The 17,810-nt window shown below is 44.1% G+C and overlaps 2 pseudogenes; both read right to left on the minus strand.

Moving 5' to 3' along the window:
• LOC113897802 lies at positions 1-15,517 on the minus strand (annotated as a pseudogene).
• LOC113897813 overlaps positions 15,430-17,810 on the minus strand; it is an 18,060-nt pseudogene continuing 15,679 nt past the window's right edge.

Consider the following 17,810-nt stretch of genomic DNA (forward strand, 5'->3'; position numbering starts at 1 on the left):
CTAGGTTCTTGCTGACCGAGGGAACCCATTTAGTTCTCTCTCTGGACCTGGCACCTTCCCCACAAACTCCATGGGCTCCACACCTATGGTGAGACGGAGACTCAGCTGTGGGCCACCAAGGTCACCTGGGGGATTGTGGGGAAGGAGGCAGGAGCGGAAAAGCAGAGGTGATGGAGGAGGAAGCGTGGGCAGTGCTCATTTCCCTCACCAGGCAGGTGGGCAAGGCCTGTGTTTCCTTTCTGGGGCATAGCGGGGCAGCATGTCCTTGGGCTGGTGCAGTGTAGAAGCAGGAAATGGAGCCAGCGAGGCATAGGTGGGGGCTGGGTGGTGGCCGGGTCCAGCAGGGAGGAGATGAAGATGGTCTCCAGCAGGCTGAGCACCATCAGGGACAGACACAGGGCAAAATAGACACTGGGAGGAAGCTGGGCCTGCCTGAGGGCCAGAGGCACCAGCCAGGACTTTATTCCTCTCTTCCAATCCCACCCTGGGAAGCACAGCCTCTTTTGCCCAATATATCTCCCTTCCCTGAGCCAGTTCAGCCAGTCCCTCCCACCCTTCTCTTCTCAAGAGCTGGAGGGGCCATACTGATGAGGGGGGTGCCACTGGCAGGGAGTAAGTCATTCATCATGAGCAGGAAGACATTGTAGCCCAGCAGAAGAGTTATCTTGAATGAGGCAAGGTTCTTTTTTAAATTATTATTATTTTATTTTAATTGGAGGCTAATTACTTTACAATATTGTATTGGTTTTGCCATACATTGACATGAATCCACCATGGGTGTACATGTGTTCCCCATCCTGAACCCCTCTCCCACCTCCCTCCCCATCCCATCCCTCTGGGTCATCCCAGTGCACCATCCCTGAGCACCCTGTATCATGCATCGAACCTGGACTGGTGATTCGTTTCACATATGATAATATACATGTTTCAATGCCATTCTCCCAAATCACCCCACCCTCACCCTCTCCCACAGAGTCCAAAAGACTGTTCTATACATCTGTGTCTCTTTTGCAGTCTCACCTACAGGGTTATCATTACCATCTTTCTAAATTCCATATATATGCATTAGTATACTGTATTGGTGTTTTTCTTTCTGGCTTACTTCACTCTGTATAATAGGCTCCAGTTTCATCCACCTTCTTAGAACTGATTCAAATGTATTCTTTTTAATGGCTGAGTAATACTCCATTGTGTATATATACCACAGCTTTCTTATCCATTCATTTGCTGATGGACATCTAGGTTGCTTCCATGTCCTGGCTTTTATAAACAGTGCTGCGATGAACACTGGAGTACACGTGTCTCTTTCAATTCTGGTTTCCTTGGTGTGTATACCCAGCAGTGGGATTGCTGGGTCATATAGAAGTTCAACATTCAGAAAACTAAGATCATGGCATCTGGTCCCATCACTTCATGGCAAATAGATGGAGAAACAGTGGAAACAGTGTCAGACTTTATTTTCTGGGGCTCCAAAATCACTGCAGATGGTGATTGCAGCCATGAAATTAAAAGATGCTTACTCCTTGGAAGGAAAGTTATGACCAACCTAGATAGCATATTCAAAAGCAGAGATGTTACTTTGCCCACAAAGGTCTGTCTAGTCAAGGCTATGGTTTTTCCAGTGGTCATGTATGGATGTGAGCGTTGGACTGTGAAGAAAGCTGAGTGCTGAAGAATTGGTGCTTTTGAACTGTGGTGTTGGAGAAGACTCTTGAGAGTCCCCTGGACTGCAAGGAGATCCAACCAGTCCATCCTAAGGGAGATCAGTCCTGGGTGTTCATTGGAAGGACTGATGCTAAAGCTGAAACTCCAATACTTTGGCCACCTCATGCAAAGAGTTGACTCATTGGAAAAGACCCTGATGCTGGGAGGGGTTGGGGGCAGGAGGAGAAGGGGACGACAGAGGATGAGATGGCTGGATGGCATCACCGACTCAATGGACGTGAGTTTGAGTGAACTCTGGGAGTTGGTGATGGACAGGGAGGCCTGGCGTGCTGCAATTCATGGGGTCGTAAAGAGTCGGACATGACTGAGCAACTGAACTGAACTGAATGGATGGCAGTTCCATTTCCAGTTTTTTAAGGAACCTCCACACTGTTCTCACTAGTGGCTGTGCTAGTTTGCATTCCCATCAACAGTGTAAGAAGGTTCCCTTTTCTCCACATCCTCTCCAGCATTTATTGCTTGTAGACTTTTGGATAGCAGCCATTCTGACTGGCATGAAATGGTACCTCATTGTGGTGAGGCAAAGTTCTTATTTCCTGCTGTCAGGTAAAAGCTGAGGGCGTCAATGGTGAGCGGAAAGCTACTGGGCACCAGGAGGTTTAAGATGAAGAGGCTGGGCCTGCACCTGTTGGCCATCTGGTAGGAAAGAGTGTGGAGAATGTGGCAAATAACTGATGCCAGAGGGCTCAACTCTATATTTGATTATTCATTCTTTGCTGATGTCCAATTAGGCTGGTCATGGGTTGACCTCTCTGGGTAATAGATGCATTGAATTGTGCCCTGTTCAGAAGTGCCACCAATTTCATTGTCTAATTTCCCCTTATGTCCCACTTTCTGGGAACACAATTATAGACTTTTGTGGGAAAATGGGGCTCTTTGGACCATTGGACAGGACCATCCATTTTTATAAAAGTCCAGCTGCTCCTCCTGTCTGCAGGGCAAATGCATTGGGGATCCTTCTTGAGGGCAGTTAGGATAGAAAGTGGAATGAGGAGCAGGTGCTCAACTCCTTAGAATTATTTTTACATCCTAAAGGGCCTTAGATTAAGAGGAAAATCAAGAGCAACTTGGAAGTCAAACAGGGGCCCCTGGACTTACATAGGAAATGAGTTGGTCATATAGGTTGCTGTCCATCAACATCTTTGGGGTGGCCTTGCTGGTGTTCAGAAGCTCCCACTCCCCCTGGGTCTGAGTGACATTTCAAGGTATATCTGTTATCACCCACAATTCCTTGTCCAGGAGCATGCTGTCCACTGCAAGTAGGCCAGGGTAGCTCAGTCCAGAGAGTCCTCAAGTCTCCTGCCCACAAGATTCAATTCCTCCCCCACTGAGCTTCTTCCACAGATTCTCCTCTCTGTTCTTTTAAAGTAGGCATCTAGGTTTTCTCAGAAGTGGGTCATAGGACCAGAAATTCATATACATGTGGGCTGCAGCATTAGGAGGTTTTTTTTTTTTCGTTGTTAGAGTCAAAGTTATGGGAAGATTAGTTATGACTCAAACATGAGTCAAGAAATTTTTGGAGGGACTTTCTTGGTGGTCCAGTGGTTAAGAATCTGCCTGCCAATGCAGGGGACACAGGTTCGATCCCTAGTGTCCCCTTCGTTGTCTAAGGGGAACTAAGATCCCACATGCCTTGGGGCAACTAAGCCTGTAGCACAACTAGAGCTACATGTACCCTAGAGCCCATGCTCCGCAACTAGAGAGTAGCCCCCACTCTGCAACTAGAGAGAAAGCCTGCGTGCAGCAACGAAGACCCAGCGCAGCCAAAAATAAGTCAATAAAATAAATAAAAAGAATTTTGGGAGTCTTTCCTATTTTTCTTCTCAATTCCCCAATTCTATGTGTTGTTTCAGTGGAATAAATCTTGAACAGCTCAATATTTTTATAATTACATGCATGCCAGTTATAATGATTTATTTATCTGATTCTTCCATAGGACACCTGGTAGCTTCAGTTACATTAATTACTGGTTAAAGTGTATTGGCTGTTAATGTTAACAGGCTTGAGCTAAAAATTATACATGTGCAGCAGGTCAGGGTCAGGTTAGATTCATTTGGTGGAAGGGCTATCTAAGGTAAAGCAGTAGTTTTTGTTTATTTTTTAAACTTTATTGAGAAATTAAAGCAGTAGTTCTTAATCCTGTCTGCACATTAGTGTCACCTGGCGAGATAGAAAGAAATCACAGTAGTAGAACCCCATTGGAACAATTAACTTGGAGTTTCTGGAGTAATGCATAGTTATTGGTATTTTTAAAAAGATTCAGTGGGCAGCCAGAGTTGAGAAGCACTGATCTAAAACCTCCCTAAATAATGCCTGCATCACTGATATATCTTCCTCTGAACCTGAAATGGCTGCCACAATGTGTCTCACTCACCTGTGTAGAGGAGGGGACTGAAGGTGAGCAGGCAAGTCTGTTGGTCAAAAGGAAAGTAGAAGGTGTCTGGGTTATAGGTGCTGGTCACCCTCATTGGCCTGTGGTACTATAATTCGACCTTGGCTGCTGAGATAGGTAATGAGACCTGGAGGTGCCTGACCCACATCCACACTGCTTATGAGAAGCAGAGAGAGAGAGGCGCTGTGGGTGCCTTCATCAGCTCGTCTCCTTCCCTTCCCAGGTCTCCTACTGTGCTCACTCTTGGGGCTATTTCTTTAAGGTCACTCTCTCTCGTCTCTTCTGCTCATAGTGTTTTGTGAGAGTCAACTCATTGAGACTGTGCCCTGATCTGAATCTGCTGGTGTCCCTGTGCCCTGCACTGACCCTTGGTTGCTCTTTTCAGATGGGCTTCATGCTGGCTTTCCCTGACCCGGATATACATGATTCCTCGATGCTGATATCTGGAAGCCACAGGTTCTCAGCTGATACAGTGAGTCTGTTGTTGCTGATGCACTCTACTGTGTTCTAGCTAATGAAAGGCTAGATGTGTAGTCCCACATCTACAGCCAGGTCAGTAGAAGCAGAGGTGAGTGATGGTGGAGCCACTCCAGCCCTTCCCTTTCTTCTTCTCTTTCTTTTTGGCCATACTAAATGGCAGGCAAAATTTTCCCATACCAGGGATCAAACCCGTGTCCCCTGCAGTGGAAGCACAGAGTCTTAACCACTGGACCACCAGGGAAGTAGTCTTTAAACTCTGATACTCTTATTCCCACTGAGGTCCCTAATGACCACACCCTATCTCCCCTTCTTTATTAGCCAAGTATCATTGGCAATGGAGAAGGAAATGATAACCCACTCCAGTATTCTTGTCTAGGGAATCCCAGGGACGGAGGAGCCTGGTGGGCTGCCATTTATGGGGTTGCACAGAGTCAGACATGACTGAAGCGACTTAGCAGCAGCAGCATTGGCAAAGTACCCCTTAATGGCCTTTTTTCTAGGCAGACATTAAATACAGCCCAAAACCACTTGGACCCAGGGTTGTACCAGTGCATTGGTCTGCAAACACTTGGCCATTTTCTTGGGTTACGAGTTCTGTCTTCCTAAGCTGCCCAGGGAGATTTGCGTCTCCTGGACCAGTTCTAGATGAACTTATTTGGTCCAGGAACAATTTATACATTGGGTAGAGGTCTGGAAAACCTTTAAGTCACTCTTAAAATTTAAACTTATAATTGGTAGTGGGAAAGGGGGGAGAGTTGATCTGCTTTACCGTAGTAATCCACAGGAATGATGTCAGAAGCTGGAGCTGTGCATCCTGGTAAAGAAATTCCCATCCAGGCTTATTAGTACAAAAAGATTTGGCCCATGCCCACTACATATTCTTATAAATATTTACTAATTTATTGGAGCAGGCATCATTTTAGATGCTGATCTATCTTTTCCTTATTGTCTCCCCTTGTATCTAGGAACAATTTAGGTTTGTTTGTTTTTTTTTAAAGAAAGGTCTTAATTTTTTTGTTTTTTTGTTTTTATTTTTTCAGTTGGAGGATAATTGCTTTACAATATTGTGTTAGTTTCTGCCATAAATCAACATGAATCTTCCACAGGTATACATATGTCCCCTTCCCTCTTGAACCTCCTTCCCACCTCCCACAACATCCCATCCCTCTAGGCTGTCACAGAGCATTGGGTTTGAGTCCTTGTATCATATAGCATATTCCCACTGGCTATCTGTTTTACACATGGTAATGTGTATGTTTCAGTGTTAATCTCTCAATTCATCCCTTCCTCTCCTTTCCCCACTGTGTCCACAAGTTTGTTGTCTATGTCTGCGTCTCCTTTGCTGCTCTGCAAATAGTTTCAACAGTACCATCTTTCTAGACTCCATGTATATGTGTTAATACATTATATTTGTTTTTCTCTTTCTGACTTACTTCACTCTGTATAATAAGCTCTTGGTTCATCTGCTTCATTAGAACTGACTCAAATGCAATGCTTTTTATGGCTGAGTAATATTCCATTGTATATATGTACAACAACTTCTTTATCCATTCATCTGTTGATGGACATCTATGTTGCTTCCATCTCCTAGCTATTGTAAATAGTGCTGCAATGAACATCAATTCAGGTTTTAATTGACATAAAGATCACTTCTTTCTGGAACTTTCCAGAAAGGTCAGGACTCAAGGATAAATCCTTCCTGAAAAAATGTCACTGCAGCCTTCTTCTCTGTGTCTCCCCATCCCATAGGAAAACCCTCTAATTGCTCCAGAATCCATTCATAGTACCTGTTGCTCACCACTAGACCAATACAATGTTGGGCTGAGAGGGCAGAGGATTATTATCCCCTATTAGAAGCAACAGAATGTGGGGACCAGGTCTCATCACTTCCAGGATGGCAGACAGATGAAAGATATGTTGACTTGAGTGGGAATGCTGACCTTGGTAGCTGGACAGAAGACCTTTAAATCAAACAATGCTTGGAAGGCAGCAGGATCTACCCCATGCTGGTCAAATCCTGAGCAACTGATGGTGAAAAGGTTGCCTCTTCCTGAAGCCAGCAGAGACCCTGTGAGAGAGAGCCTCCATTACTAGGATGGGAGCCTCTCTGCAGAGAGAGAAAACAGAGGACTCACTGGGAGGAGTGGGTGAGCCCTCCTCCTTCTTGGGCCAAGACTTCTTAAGGTCAAAATCCTTCCTGCCAGGGCTGGAGAGGATGGGCTGATCTGGTAGGCAAATGGTGGAAATGGATGTGGTGAGCTGAGTCAGTATCTATTCTCATTGTTCATCCTCATGCAAAATCTGCCCAAATCTGTATGCAAACTCATCCTTGATGTAATGGCAGCCACTTCAAGAAGGCCTGTGGTGCACCCATCATAAGTCTCTTGGATCTACCTACTAGTACCACCTAGCACTGCCCTTGGACTTGTACTCAAGGTCATTTATAAATCTGCTCTAATGATTTCTCATCCTCATTTTCAGGGACTTCTGTTTACCTAAGACAGAGTTAATTTATCAAGAAGATAAGATAGATAATCAACTGCGCTTACTTACTAGGCAGATACGGGAAACACGAAGTAGGTATTCTGAATATGTGCTTATTTTGGTGCTTTAGCTTATTTTGCCCTTCTCAGATTTAGTCATCTCAGATAGCTTAGGACTTATTTCTAGCACTGGGATCATTAGGCCATATCACTGAGCCAATCATAGTAAGCCCTATGTGGATCTTTGTTCTTGGCCATGGCCAGGGAGCTATTTGGGTAGTACCTGAGCAGAATCTTTGCTCCGTTTCCTTTTTTTTTTTTTAATCTTTTTTTCCCCTGCCTTCTCTCTTTCTCTATATCTTTCCATAATATTTAAGGTACCTACCCAGACTGGGAACAAGTATTTCCCCGTGGAGGCAAAGTATCTGTTTTCTTCTACCTCAGATTGATTCCTATCCTCCCTTGATATTTTACTTACTCTTTCAGGGCTACTCTTTTCATAGACATCATATCAAAGGAGGTAGGGAGGTTAGGATGAAGGTGTGGTGGAAAGGGCACTGGAGGACAAGAAAAGGCAGATTTGGAAAGGTAGTGAAATGAGATCCCTATGCAGGCAGGGAGTGAGGAGAGCTCTGTGTCCTGAGCAGTGGAATATCTTTCTATCTGTCACCAAAAGGAAATCAAGACACTGACATTATGGAAGAAATATTTAACTTGTTAATTCTAATGTCCTTCACGTGCTAGAAGAAAGTTCCTATATATGCTTCAGAACCACACTCTGGTCTTCTCTGTTCTTGCCCCATCTTACCTTGAAGCAGAAGGTTGACAGTGAGACAGAGGAGGAATCCCCTCACAGCGGGCCACCTTCCTTCCATCCTCTTCTTCTGGACTCTCCTCTGGGGACTTGCCAGTAGCCCCCAAACCCTGGTGCTTAAAGGAGCTCCAACCAAACCTTGGTTCCTGGTTTTGAATACTGCTCATGACAGCTGACCACTCCCTGGTGAGAGGCTATGGCCAGAGAGGTCACAGCAGTTTCCTGCTTTGCCCCTGTCCATGAATGCCTTCTGAGCTCCAGACAGGGAGGAAGTTGGGCCAAGACTAAGGGAAAAGTATCCTGTTTGGCAGCTCTATACTGAGATCAATAACAAAATAACTCACTTTAATGAGAGAGTGTGGACTGGTGAAATAAGAATTATTACTTTTCTAAAGCCAGGGAATCTGCAGATTTGGAAAGGTGACAATATTTAGTGATTTGGTTACATATTTATTAAGAATAATTGAAAATACCAAATTATAAATCTTTATTCATAGCTTCATTATCTATTGTTTATATTTTTCCAACATCCCCTAGCTAGATTTCCTCCTTCCAGTCTTTCTGCCTCCCTGATTCGTTCTCCCCCAGACTAATGTTTTCTATACAAGTTTTACTCTATGTATTGATTCCATGATAACAGATGTCACAAAACTAAGTTAACAGATCTGTTTTTAACATTTTTGTGTTGTCAATAGTGATATACATTATCATAAACTAGTAATCCAGCTACCATCAATATTAACGGCCTGTGTCAATGTTATGTCTTATGTCACATCTTTATAAAAAGTACAATTTAACCAAATGAGTGAATTGGAACATTGTTATGTTAAGTATCTTAAGTCACATTTCCAGAAAGACTTGAAAATGTTTTCTTGCAGAAGGGATGAAGAGTCAGACCTAGAGTACAAAAGAAACTTTGTTCAGAATGTAAGATCATGACAGTCCAAAATAGAAACGGCTAAGGAAGGCAGGAATGTCCCACTTTGGGGGCCCAAAGTGGGAAAATATAGAACAGAAGGCTGCAATGTCTTTTGTTTAAAGTTTGAAATGTCTGTAGTCTTTCAGTCCTACCAGCTCTGTAAGTCATTGCTTCCCTTCTTTGGAAACTTGGCCAAGGGATTGGGCCATCATGTCATATAGGACCAAAGTACTACTGTGTTTGTATCTACATAGACACACCTGTGGGGTGCTGGGCTCCTGGACTGGCCAAGAGTGAAGGGCTGGCTGTCAAGGGACACTTGAGTTCCACAGGTAGGCTATACTCACAGGCCCTGGAACTAGGAAAGGAGGGTTAACTTCAAGCCATGCTGCAAGTGGCTGAAGATAGTTGATACATACCTTGTTTTTAATAAAGTTGGCTGAAAAATGGGACCTAAGTTCTGATTGGACTCAGAAGTAGACATAGCTGTCAGGAGATGGAAGTGATAGAGGCAGGAGAATAAAGCACTGAGGCACAGGCTTGCTTCTGACCTGGAGAATCGGAGTTTCAACTCTGGGATCTGGAGATCTCAGGGACTATTATTTCTCCTGCTGCTGCTGTTGCTGCAGGTGATAACTAACATATTGAGTACTCTATTGTATGCCAGGCATTGTATTAGGCTGATGCAAATGTAACTGTGGTTTTGGACCGTTAATTTTAAATCGTTATAACTAGGCTCAAACACATCTTTATTAATCAAATTAGGAACCATTACAATCAACACATTTTTGCCAATAAGAAATGTTTGTTTATTCCTGTAGCATAAAAATCCATGTTTCTGGATTCATCGAACTCTTGGAAAGAATTTTCTGCCTCCTACTGGTTATGGAAGTGTTTTCCCTGCAAAAAGTTGTTAAGATGTGTGAAGATCTGGTAATTGGTTGGCAAGAGGTCAGGTGAATATGGCGGATGAGGCAAAACTTTGTAGCCCCGTTCACTCAACTTTTGAAATGTTGGTTGTGCAACGTGCAGTTGGGCATTATTGTGGAGAATTGGGCCCTTTCTGTTGACCAATGCTGGCTGCAGGTGTTGCAGTTTTTGGTGCATCTCATCGATTTGCTGAGCGTACTTCTCAGATGTAATGGTTTTGCCAGGATTCAGAAAGCTGTAGTGGATCAGACCGGCAGCAGACCACCGAACATTGACCAGGACCCTTTTGTTGGTGTAAGTTTGGCTTTGGGAGTTGTTTTGGAGCTTCTCAGTCCCACCACTGAGCTCGTCATTGCCAGTTGTCATATAACATCCACTTTTCATCGCATATCACAATCTGATCAAGAAAGCGTTCATTGTTGTTATGTACAATAAGAGAACACAACACTTCAAAATAACGATTGTTGTGATTTTCAGTCAGCTCAGGAGACACTCACTTATCAAGTTTTTTACCTTTCCAATTTGTTTCAAATGCCGAATGACCATAGAATGGTTGATGTGGAGTTCTTCAGCAGCTTCTTGTGTCTCAATTCTTTATGTGTAAGAGGATCGGCTTTGATGTTCCTCTCAGTTGGTTGCTATCAACTTCCAGGGGCTGGTCACTGTGCTCCTCACCTTCAAGGCTCTGCTCTCCCTTGCAAAACCTCTTGAACCACCATTGCACTGTATGTTCGTTAGCAGTTCCTGGGCCAAATGCATTGCTGATGTTACAAGTTGTCTTTGCTGCTTCACAACCTGTCTTGAACTCAAATAAGAAAATCACTCAAATTTGCTTTTAGTCTAACATCATCTCCCTAGTCTAAAATAAATGTAAAATAAACAGTAAGTAATAAGTCACTAGCAAAGAAACATAAAGTGAGAAATGCACATTAAAATGATGTATAACATAGCCACATTTATTTAAGAATGTATTCCAGTATCAAACAGCAAAGTCCAACAATGCAATTACTTTTGCACCAACCTAATATGTCTAATTTTATGTCATCCCCCAACATTCCTACAGTGCAGATACTGGATAGGAGTATGTGGAAAAAAAGAAATGGAGCCAAGTAAATAGACAGATGGCAATGGGATCTTGTATTTTCTGATCATATTTTAGAACATAAACACACTTGAGGAAAATATAAATTTTGTTATTAACCACTGATCATCTTTTATAAAAATACCTAAAATGATGAACTAGAAAACATTTTCAAATAAAGCAATAAAAATGATAGTACTTAAAATAACCAGGGTTTCAGGTTTTCTAGTGCTTATGGTTTATAACAAGCCATATAAGAATCACATAGTTTTTCATCATGAACACTGGGTCTCTTTCTACCTTCAGAATTCTTTACTTGTAAAAGGTGCTTTTCACATTGGCCAGTCCTCCATCTCAGATAAATTATTAAGCACCTGGAATTCTTGTCTAGGAGACATACTGGCTTAGGTTAGCTCTCAGAGTTCATGCTAGCACGGAGTTCCTTGTTACCAATGTGGTTTGGATACCTGTCCTGCATATGCCTGCCTCCTCCTTCCCTTCTCCAGTAGGCTCTCAGATGGGGAAAGGTAGCCATATTTAAACAGAACTTCAGTAGCTAGATTGTCATTTTCTGAGGCCATTAGAAATAGCTGTCTCCAACATTCTCTGGGAGAAGGCAATGGCACCCCACTCCAGTACTCTTGCCTGGAAAATCCCATGGACGGAGGAGCCTGGTAGGCTGCAGTCCATGGGGTTGCTCAGAGTTGGACACAACTGAGCGACTTCACTTTCACTTTTCACTTTTCACTTTCATGCATTGGAGAAGGAAATGACAACCCACTCCAGTGTTCTTGCCTGGAGAATCCCAGGGACGGGGAAGCCTGATGGGCTGCCATCTCAGGGGTCACACAGAATTGGACATGACTGAAGCAACTTAGCAGCAGCAGCAGCAGCAACATTCTCTGGAATATCCTGGGAAGTCTCTAAGACTCTCATTTTAGCTCTGATACATGTCTCTCCTAAGCCAAGCTGTGGGCTTTGTTGGTCACTCATGACTAGGAGATGGTTCAGAAACTCTTAGCTGATTCAGGGGTCATCGTGGGAGGGTGAGGACTTCCTCCACTCTCAGCTTTCTCTGGGCATCTTTGGAATCTCCATCTTGGGTTCAGTATCTTTGAATTCCTGGGCACTCGGCCATGGCCCCTAAAAAAGAGGCCCTGAATTTGGGCTTTAGCTGCTTCCTTGGACAAGTCTGGGGCCAGTTAGAATTCCTGTTTGGGGTATAGTCTTGGATCAGTTGGAGGATACCATCAACTTAAGGTGTGGGTGTTTCTAGAAATCCTTGCGTTCGCCTGGGGTTTCCCAAACTTGAGTTGCAGCTTAGCAATGGGCCTCCTCACCTGGAAAAGCATTTTTGTCATCCTCTAGCTGCCTCTTGTTTGGGAGGATGGCCTCATGCAGCACAATCCAGCCTTGAGGAAGATAGAATGCCAAGGTGAAGAATCTCTCTGGAGACTGTATAGCAGCATCAAAGCCCCCAGGCTTCACACCTAGTGGCGTCACTCCTAGTCTGGCTTTTTCTAAATTATCCTCCACTGTGTAGGCTGTGTAATTTGAAATGCAGAGCTGACCATATCTTTCTTATACTTGAAATCTTTCAGTGGCTCCCATTGTCTGTAGCAGTTATGTTAAGATTGCTGAGTCTGAAAATTCGTATTTTCAACAAGTTTCCCAGGTGCTGCTGCAGCTATTCCTCCTGGGACCACACTTAGAAAACTGACCTATAGGATGAAATCCCGCCCCCTTAGCATGATGTAAAGAACTCCCTGACTTAGGTCCCACCCATCCTTCCATCATGTTGCCTTGCATTTTATGTTACAAAAGACTCGTTCTTATCTTTAATATGTATCAGAATTACTTAATGTGCTTTTACCCTTACCACTCTGGCCCTAAATCAGAATCATAGCCCTGAATCAGAATTACAATTGGTAGTGCTCAGGAATCGACATTTTAAAGTAGATCCACAACTGATTCTAATGCAGGTGGATCTTGGACTACACAGGGAGAAACACTGCATCCTAAATAGCACCCCAACACTCAGTATGTGATTTTACTCTTCCACATTCCCTTGACCTAAAATACACCTTCTACTATTGATCTCTGGTCCTACTAATAAATTCTTAAAGATTCAGCTCAATTCAAGCATCCAGTCTTTGGTGAAGCCTGCTTCAGTGTCTCTTCTTTCTCTCTTCTTGTCAATTAAACACACACACACAGATGCCCACATACACATGTGCACATGTGCTCCTGGATACTGTTGTGACTCTTAAACTGGAAACATTTCCTTACATGTATGTCTCTCCTCCTGCTCTGTAACCTCATGGAGAGAAGGAAACATTGTTTTGGCCCCCCAGTATATAACATATAGCAGTAAGTAGTCAATAAATGTTTTTTAAATTGAAATTTAGCTGATTTACAATATTATATTAGTTTCAGTTGTACAACATAGTAATTCAATATTTTGAAAGATTATACTCCATTTAAAACATTATAAAATATTGACTATATTCTCTGTGCTGTGCAGTATATCCTTGTTGCTTATTTATTTTATACATGATAGTTTGAACTTCTTAATCCCCTACACCTATTTGGCTCCTCCACTCTTTCCTCTCCCTACTGGCAACTACTAGTGTGTTTTCCATATCTGTGAGTCTGTTTCTGTTTTGTTACATTCATTTTTTTATTTTTTAAATTTCACATGTAAAGATAAGATGCAGTATTTGTCTTTCTCTGTCTGATGTATTTCACTAAATATAATGCCCTCTAGGTCCATTCATGTTGTTGCAAATGGCAGAATTTCATTCTTTTTTTTTAGCTGAGTAGTATTCCATTACGTATATTATTATATGGTATATACAAGCTGGAATCAAGATTGCCGGGAGAAATATCAATAACCTCAGATGACACCACCCTTATGGCAGAAAGTGAAGAGGAACTCACAAGCCTCTTGATGAAAGTGAAAGAGGAGAGTGAAAAACTTGGCTTAAAGCTCAACATTCAGAAAACGAAGATCATGGCATCCGGTCCCATCAGTTCATGGGAAATAGATGGGGAAACAGTGGAAACGGCGTCAGACTTTATTTTTGGGGGCTCCAAAATCACTGCAGATGGTGACTGCAGCCATGAAATTAAAAGACGCTTACTCCTTGGAAGGAAAGTTATGACCAACCTAGATAGCATATTGAAAAGCAGAGACATTACTTTGCCAACAAAGGTCTGTCTAGTCAAGGCTATGGTTTTTCCAGTGGTCATATATGGATTCAGAGTTGGACTGTGAGGAAGGCTGAGCACCGAAGAATTGATGCTTTTGAACTGTGGTGTTGGAGAAGACTCTTGAGAGTCCCTTGGACTGCAAGGAGATCCAACCAGTCCATTCTGAAGGAGATCAGTCCTGGGTGTTCATTGGAAGGACTGATGCTAAAGCTGAAACTCCAATACTTTGGCCACCTCATGCGAAGAGTTGACTCATTGGAAAAGACTCTGATGCTGGGAGGGATTGGGGGCAGGAGGAGAAGGGGATGACAGAGGATGAGATGGCTGGATGGCATCACCGACTCAATGGACGTGAGTCTGGGTGAACTCCGGGAGTTGGTGATGGACAGGGAGGTCTGGTGTGCTGGGATTCATGGGGTTACAAAAAGGTGGATACGACTGAGCGACTGAACTGAACTGAACTGCTGACCTGGGAAATTTAGGGTTCAATAGAAAGTAGTAGAATAAACTAAAGAAAATAAATGCTTGCTAAAAATGAAAGATTGTGTTCAAGTTGTAATTAAGTTGCTCCCAAATATGTGCTTTTCTGAACCTGCTGTCCAGCAAATCATACTACAGCTCTGGTGTAGAGCGATACAGTGGGGTCTCCACTTCCCCTAAGAAACTATTGGAGGGGACTTCCCAGGTGATCCAGTGGCTGAGACTGCACTCCCTGGTCAGGGAACTAGATCCCACATATCACAACTAAGAGTTTGTATGCTGCAACTAAAAGACCTGCCGCAGGCAATAATAATGTTTCCAAAAAAAAAGCTATTGTAAATAATGGGTCAAGACACAACTTTCAAAATGAAAAGGCAAGTGCTTGGAAGGGAAATTTTCCAGTTCATGTGGGGTCATTTGTGTTACTCCTAAGTAAAGCAGATGCCATTTTCAAATGTGCTTTCCTTAGCCCAGTGTTCTTTTCTTAGCATGATTAAGGACAGATCAACTCTGATTGCAGCACAGGCAGTTAGCAGAATTTGGGATTATGTTAACACTCTTAGTCCTTAATGATGAATGAGTCACATGTCAGGCTGTGACAAAAGGCTTCACTCTATAAACAAGGGCTGCCTGGTTCTGGCACATCATTAATTGCAGAAGCTTAAATCCAGGATAACTGGATTTAGCAGGTTAGTCCGTATTTTAATTCCTCATAATAGATTTTGGCCCCCTCTCTACCATTTCCCTGCTTTCACATGTTGTTTACTAGAGTTGAAAAAAAAAAAAAGAAAATCCTTCTTACTTTAGTAGTGAGAATTTTCTACAAGAAGTCTCTCAACCTCAAGGTTTTCAAACTACAATATAATGCAGAGAAGAGCCAATGCTTTCTGCAAATGGGGTTTATTGGAGGAAATTCGATCAAGGAAGTATTCGAAGAACCTGAATCCTAAGGAGCCAGAAAGGCAGGACTCACCGGAGGGCTGAGGGTGGCTGATGGCATGCCAGAGCAAGGACTTGACTTGGGAGAGCTTAGGAAACCATCCAGATCTGGTCTGAAACTGCAGAGGAACTGGGACGAAAACAAGGTGGTTGCCAGAGCTGTAAGGTGGGATTTGGGCAGGGATGAGAGCCTGGATGGTTTCAGGGGGCAAGAGAAGCTGTGGCCTGGGACTCGCAGGTAGGTATCTGCCTAGGTGTTCCAGAGAATAATAACTGTGACAACGGAGGTGGCCATGAAGAGCAGGTAGAGACGGAAGAGCAGGGTGTCCATCATGTGGCTTAACCACACCCACAGATGGACCAAGTGCAGCTTCTGAGCTTTGTCTTCCTGCTGGTTCCTCGCTGAGCCAGGGCACCCATTTAGCTCTGTCTCTCTGGGATGTGGCACCTTTCCCACCAACTCCATGGGCTCCTTCACACCTACGTCAAGACAGACTCAGCTGTGGGCCTCCAAGGTCAGCTGGGGAGTTATGTGGGGAGGGAAGGAGGTGGGAGCAGAGAAGCGGAGGTGATGGAAGAGGAAGCATGAGCAGTGCTGACATCCCTCACCAGGCAGGTGGGCAAGGTCCATGTTTCCCTTCCAGGGCACAGCAGGGCAGCATGTCCTTGGGCTGGTGCAGTGTAGAAGCAGGGAGTGGAGCCAACGAGGCATGGGTGGGGGCTGGGTGGTGGCCAGGTGCAGCAGGTAGGTGATGAAGATGGTCTCCAGCAGGCTGAGCACCATCAGGGACAGACACAGGGCAAAGTAGACACCTGGAGGGAAGTTGGGCCTGCCTGAGGGCCAGAGGCACCAGCCAGGACTTCTTATTTTCTCTTTCCCCAGAAAAGAGGCCTTTTCTAGGATCTCTTTTCACTCTGACCTGTTTCATTGGTCTGTTCCCTCATGCCATGCCCCACCCTACTTTTCTTCTCCTAAAGGTGGAAGGGGCCATACTGATGAGGGAGGTGCTACTGGAGGGGAGTAAATCATTCATCATGAGCAGGAAGACGTTGTAGCCCAGCAAGAGTGTCATCTTGAATGAGGCACGGTTCTCGCTTTCTGCCGGCAGGTAGAAGCTGAGGGCATCGATGGCAACCAGAAAGCTGCTGGGCACCAGGAGGTTTATGACATAGAGGGTGGGCCTGCGCCTGATGGCCACCTGGTGGGGAGGGGAGAGGGAGGCAATTGAGGAGAAGGCTGGGAGGCTGCCAATCCAGGTAAGAGAAAGAATTTAGATTTGTCCCAGATCAAACTTTCTAGTAAGGAAATGTTACCTCAAGTCCCTTTCTCTGTTCTCCCTCTCCAGCAAAGTCATCTTAATCACCACATCGTCTTCCCATGGTTTAATTCTACCATGCTGCTTACCGTTTGAAACATGTTTCATTCCTTCTTGGCCCATGTGTCAATTTTCTCCACCTAATTTTTTTATTCCTACCAATGTGCTCTCAGCAGAATTGAGGGACCAAATTCTTAGGTATTGCGTGCATTGTATTTCTGCTTGCTTTCCTCATCAAGGTGTAATCTCTAGTGCCTTTGCTGGTGGATGTTTAAAACCAGTGGGAGAGAAAGCAAGACAGAGCAGACATTTTGGGATCACCAGGATTTGGAATCATAATATCCCTAAGACAGTGTTTCATAACTTTTCCATCACCTCTTTTTAAAAATAAATATAAAAATTCCTGTCCTCCCAAAAGTTCTAATCGCCCTGGCAGCTGATGAGGGAGTGGGGGACATGGAGTGGAGGTTCATGCTCGTTGTAAATCACTGCTGTGGGAGCTTTGTTTCTTCCTCAGGGAGGATCCATTCAATCAACATTTCCTGAGTGCCAGGTACTGTTTTAGGTACGGAAGATTTTTCAATGAAAAGAGTGATAGCAACCTCTGCCTCCATGGAGCATGTTTTCTTGTGGGAGAGCTTACATTCTGGTGGAGGACATGAGCTATGCATGTAGAAGAAGATCCCACCCAGGGCCCCCAAACTCACATAGAAGACGATTTGGTTATAGTCATTGGTGCCCGCAGTCATCTTCATCATTTGATGGATACCCTGAAGTACCCACTCCCCCTTGTTCCAAATGATGTTCTGTGATGTTTCCAAAATCTCCTGCACATCCTGCTCCATGCCCAGGACCATCTTTTCCACTGCAAAGGAGACCCAGGTAATTCAGCCTCCCCCAAGGAGACCCAGGTAATTCAGCCTCCCCCAAGCCTCCCAACCCCTTGGCCCAGACTGTTGGATTCCTTACCACTTAGATTCCACACCCCTTTCAGTGAGATTCACTCACTCATCCAAGCTTTCTGTTCTCTTCTTCTCA

This window comes from Bos indicus x Bos taurus, chromosome 1 (assembly GCF_003369695.1).
Source record: "Bos indicus x Bos taurus breed Angus x Brahman F1 hybrid chromosome 1, Bos_hybrid_MaternalHap_v2.0, whole genome shotgun sequence".
NCBI lineage: Eukaryota > Metazoa > Chordata > Mammalia > Artiodactyla > Bovidae > Bos > Bos indicus x Bos taurus.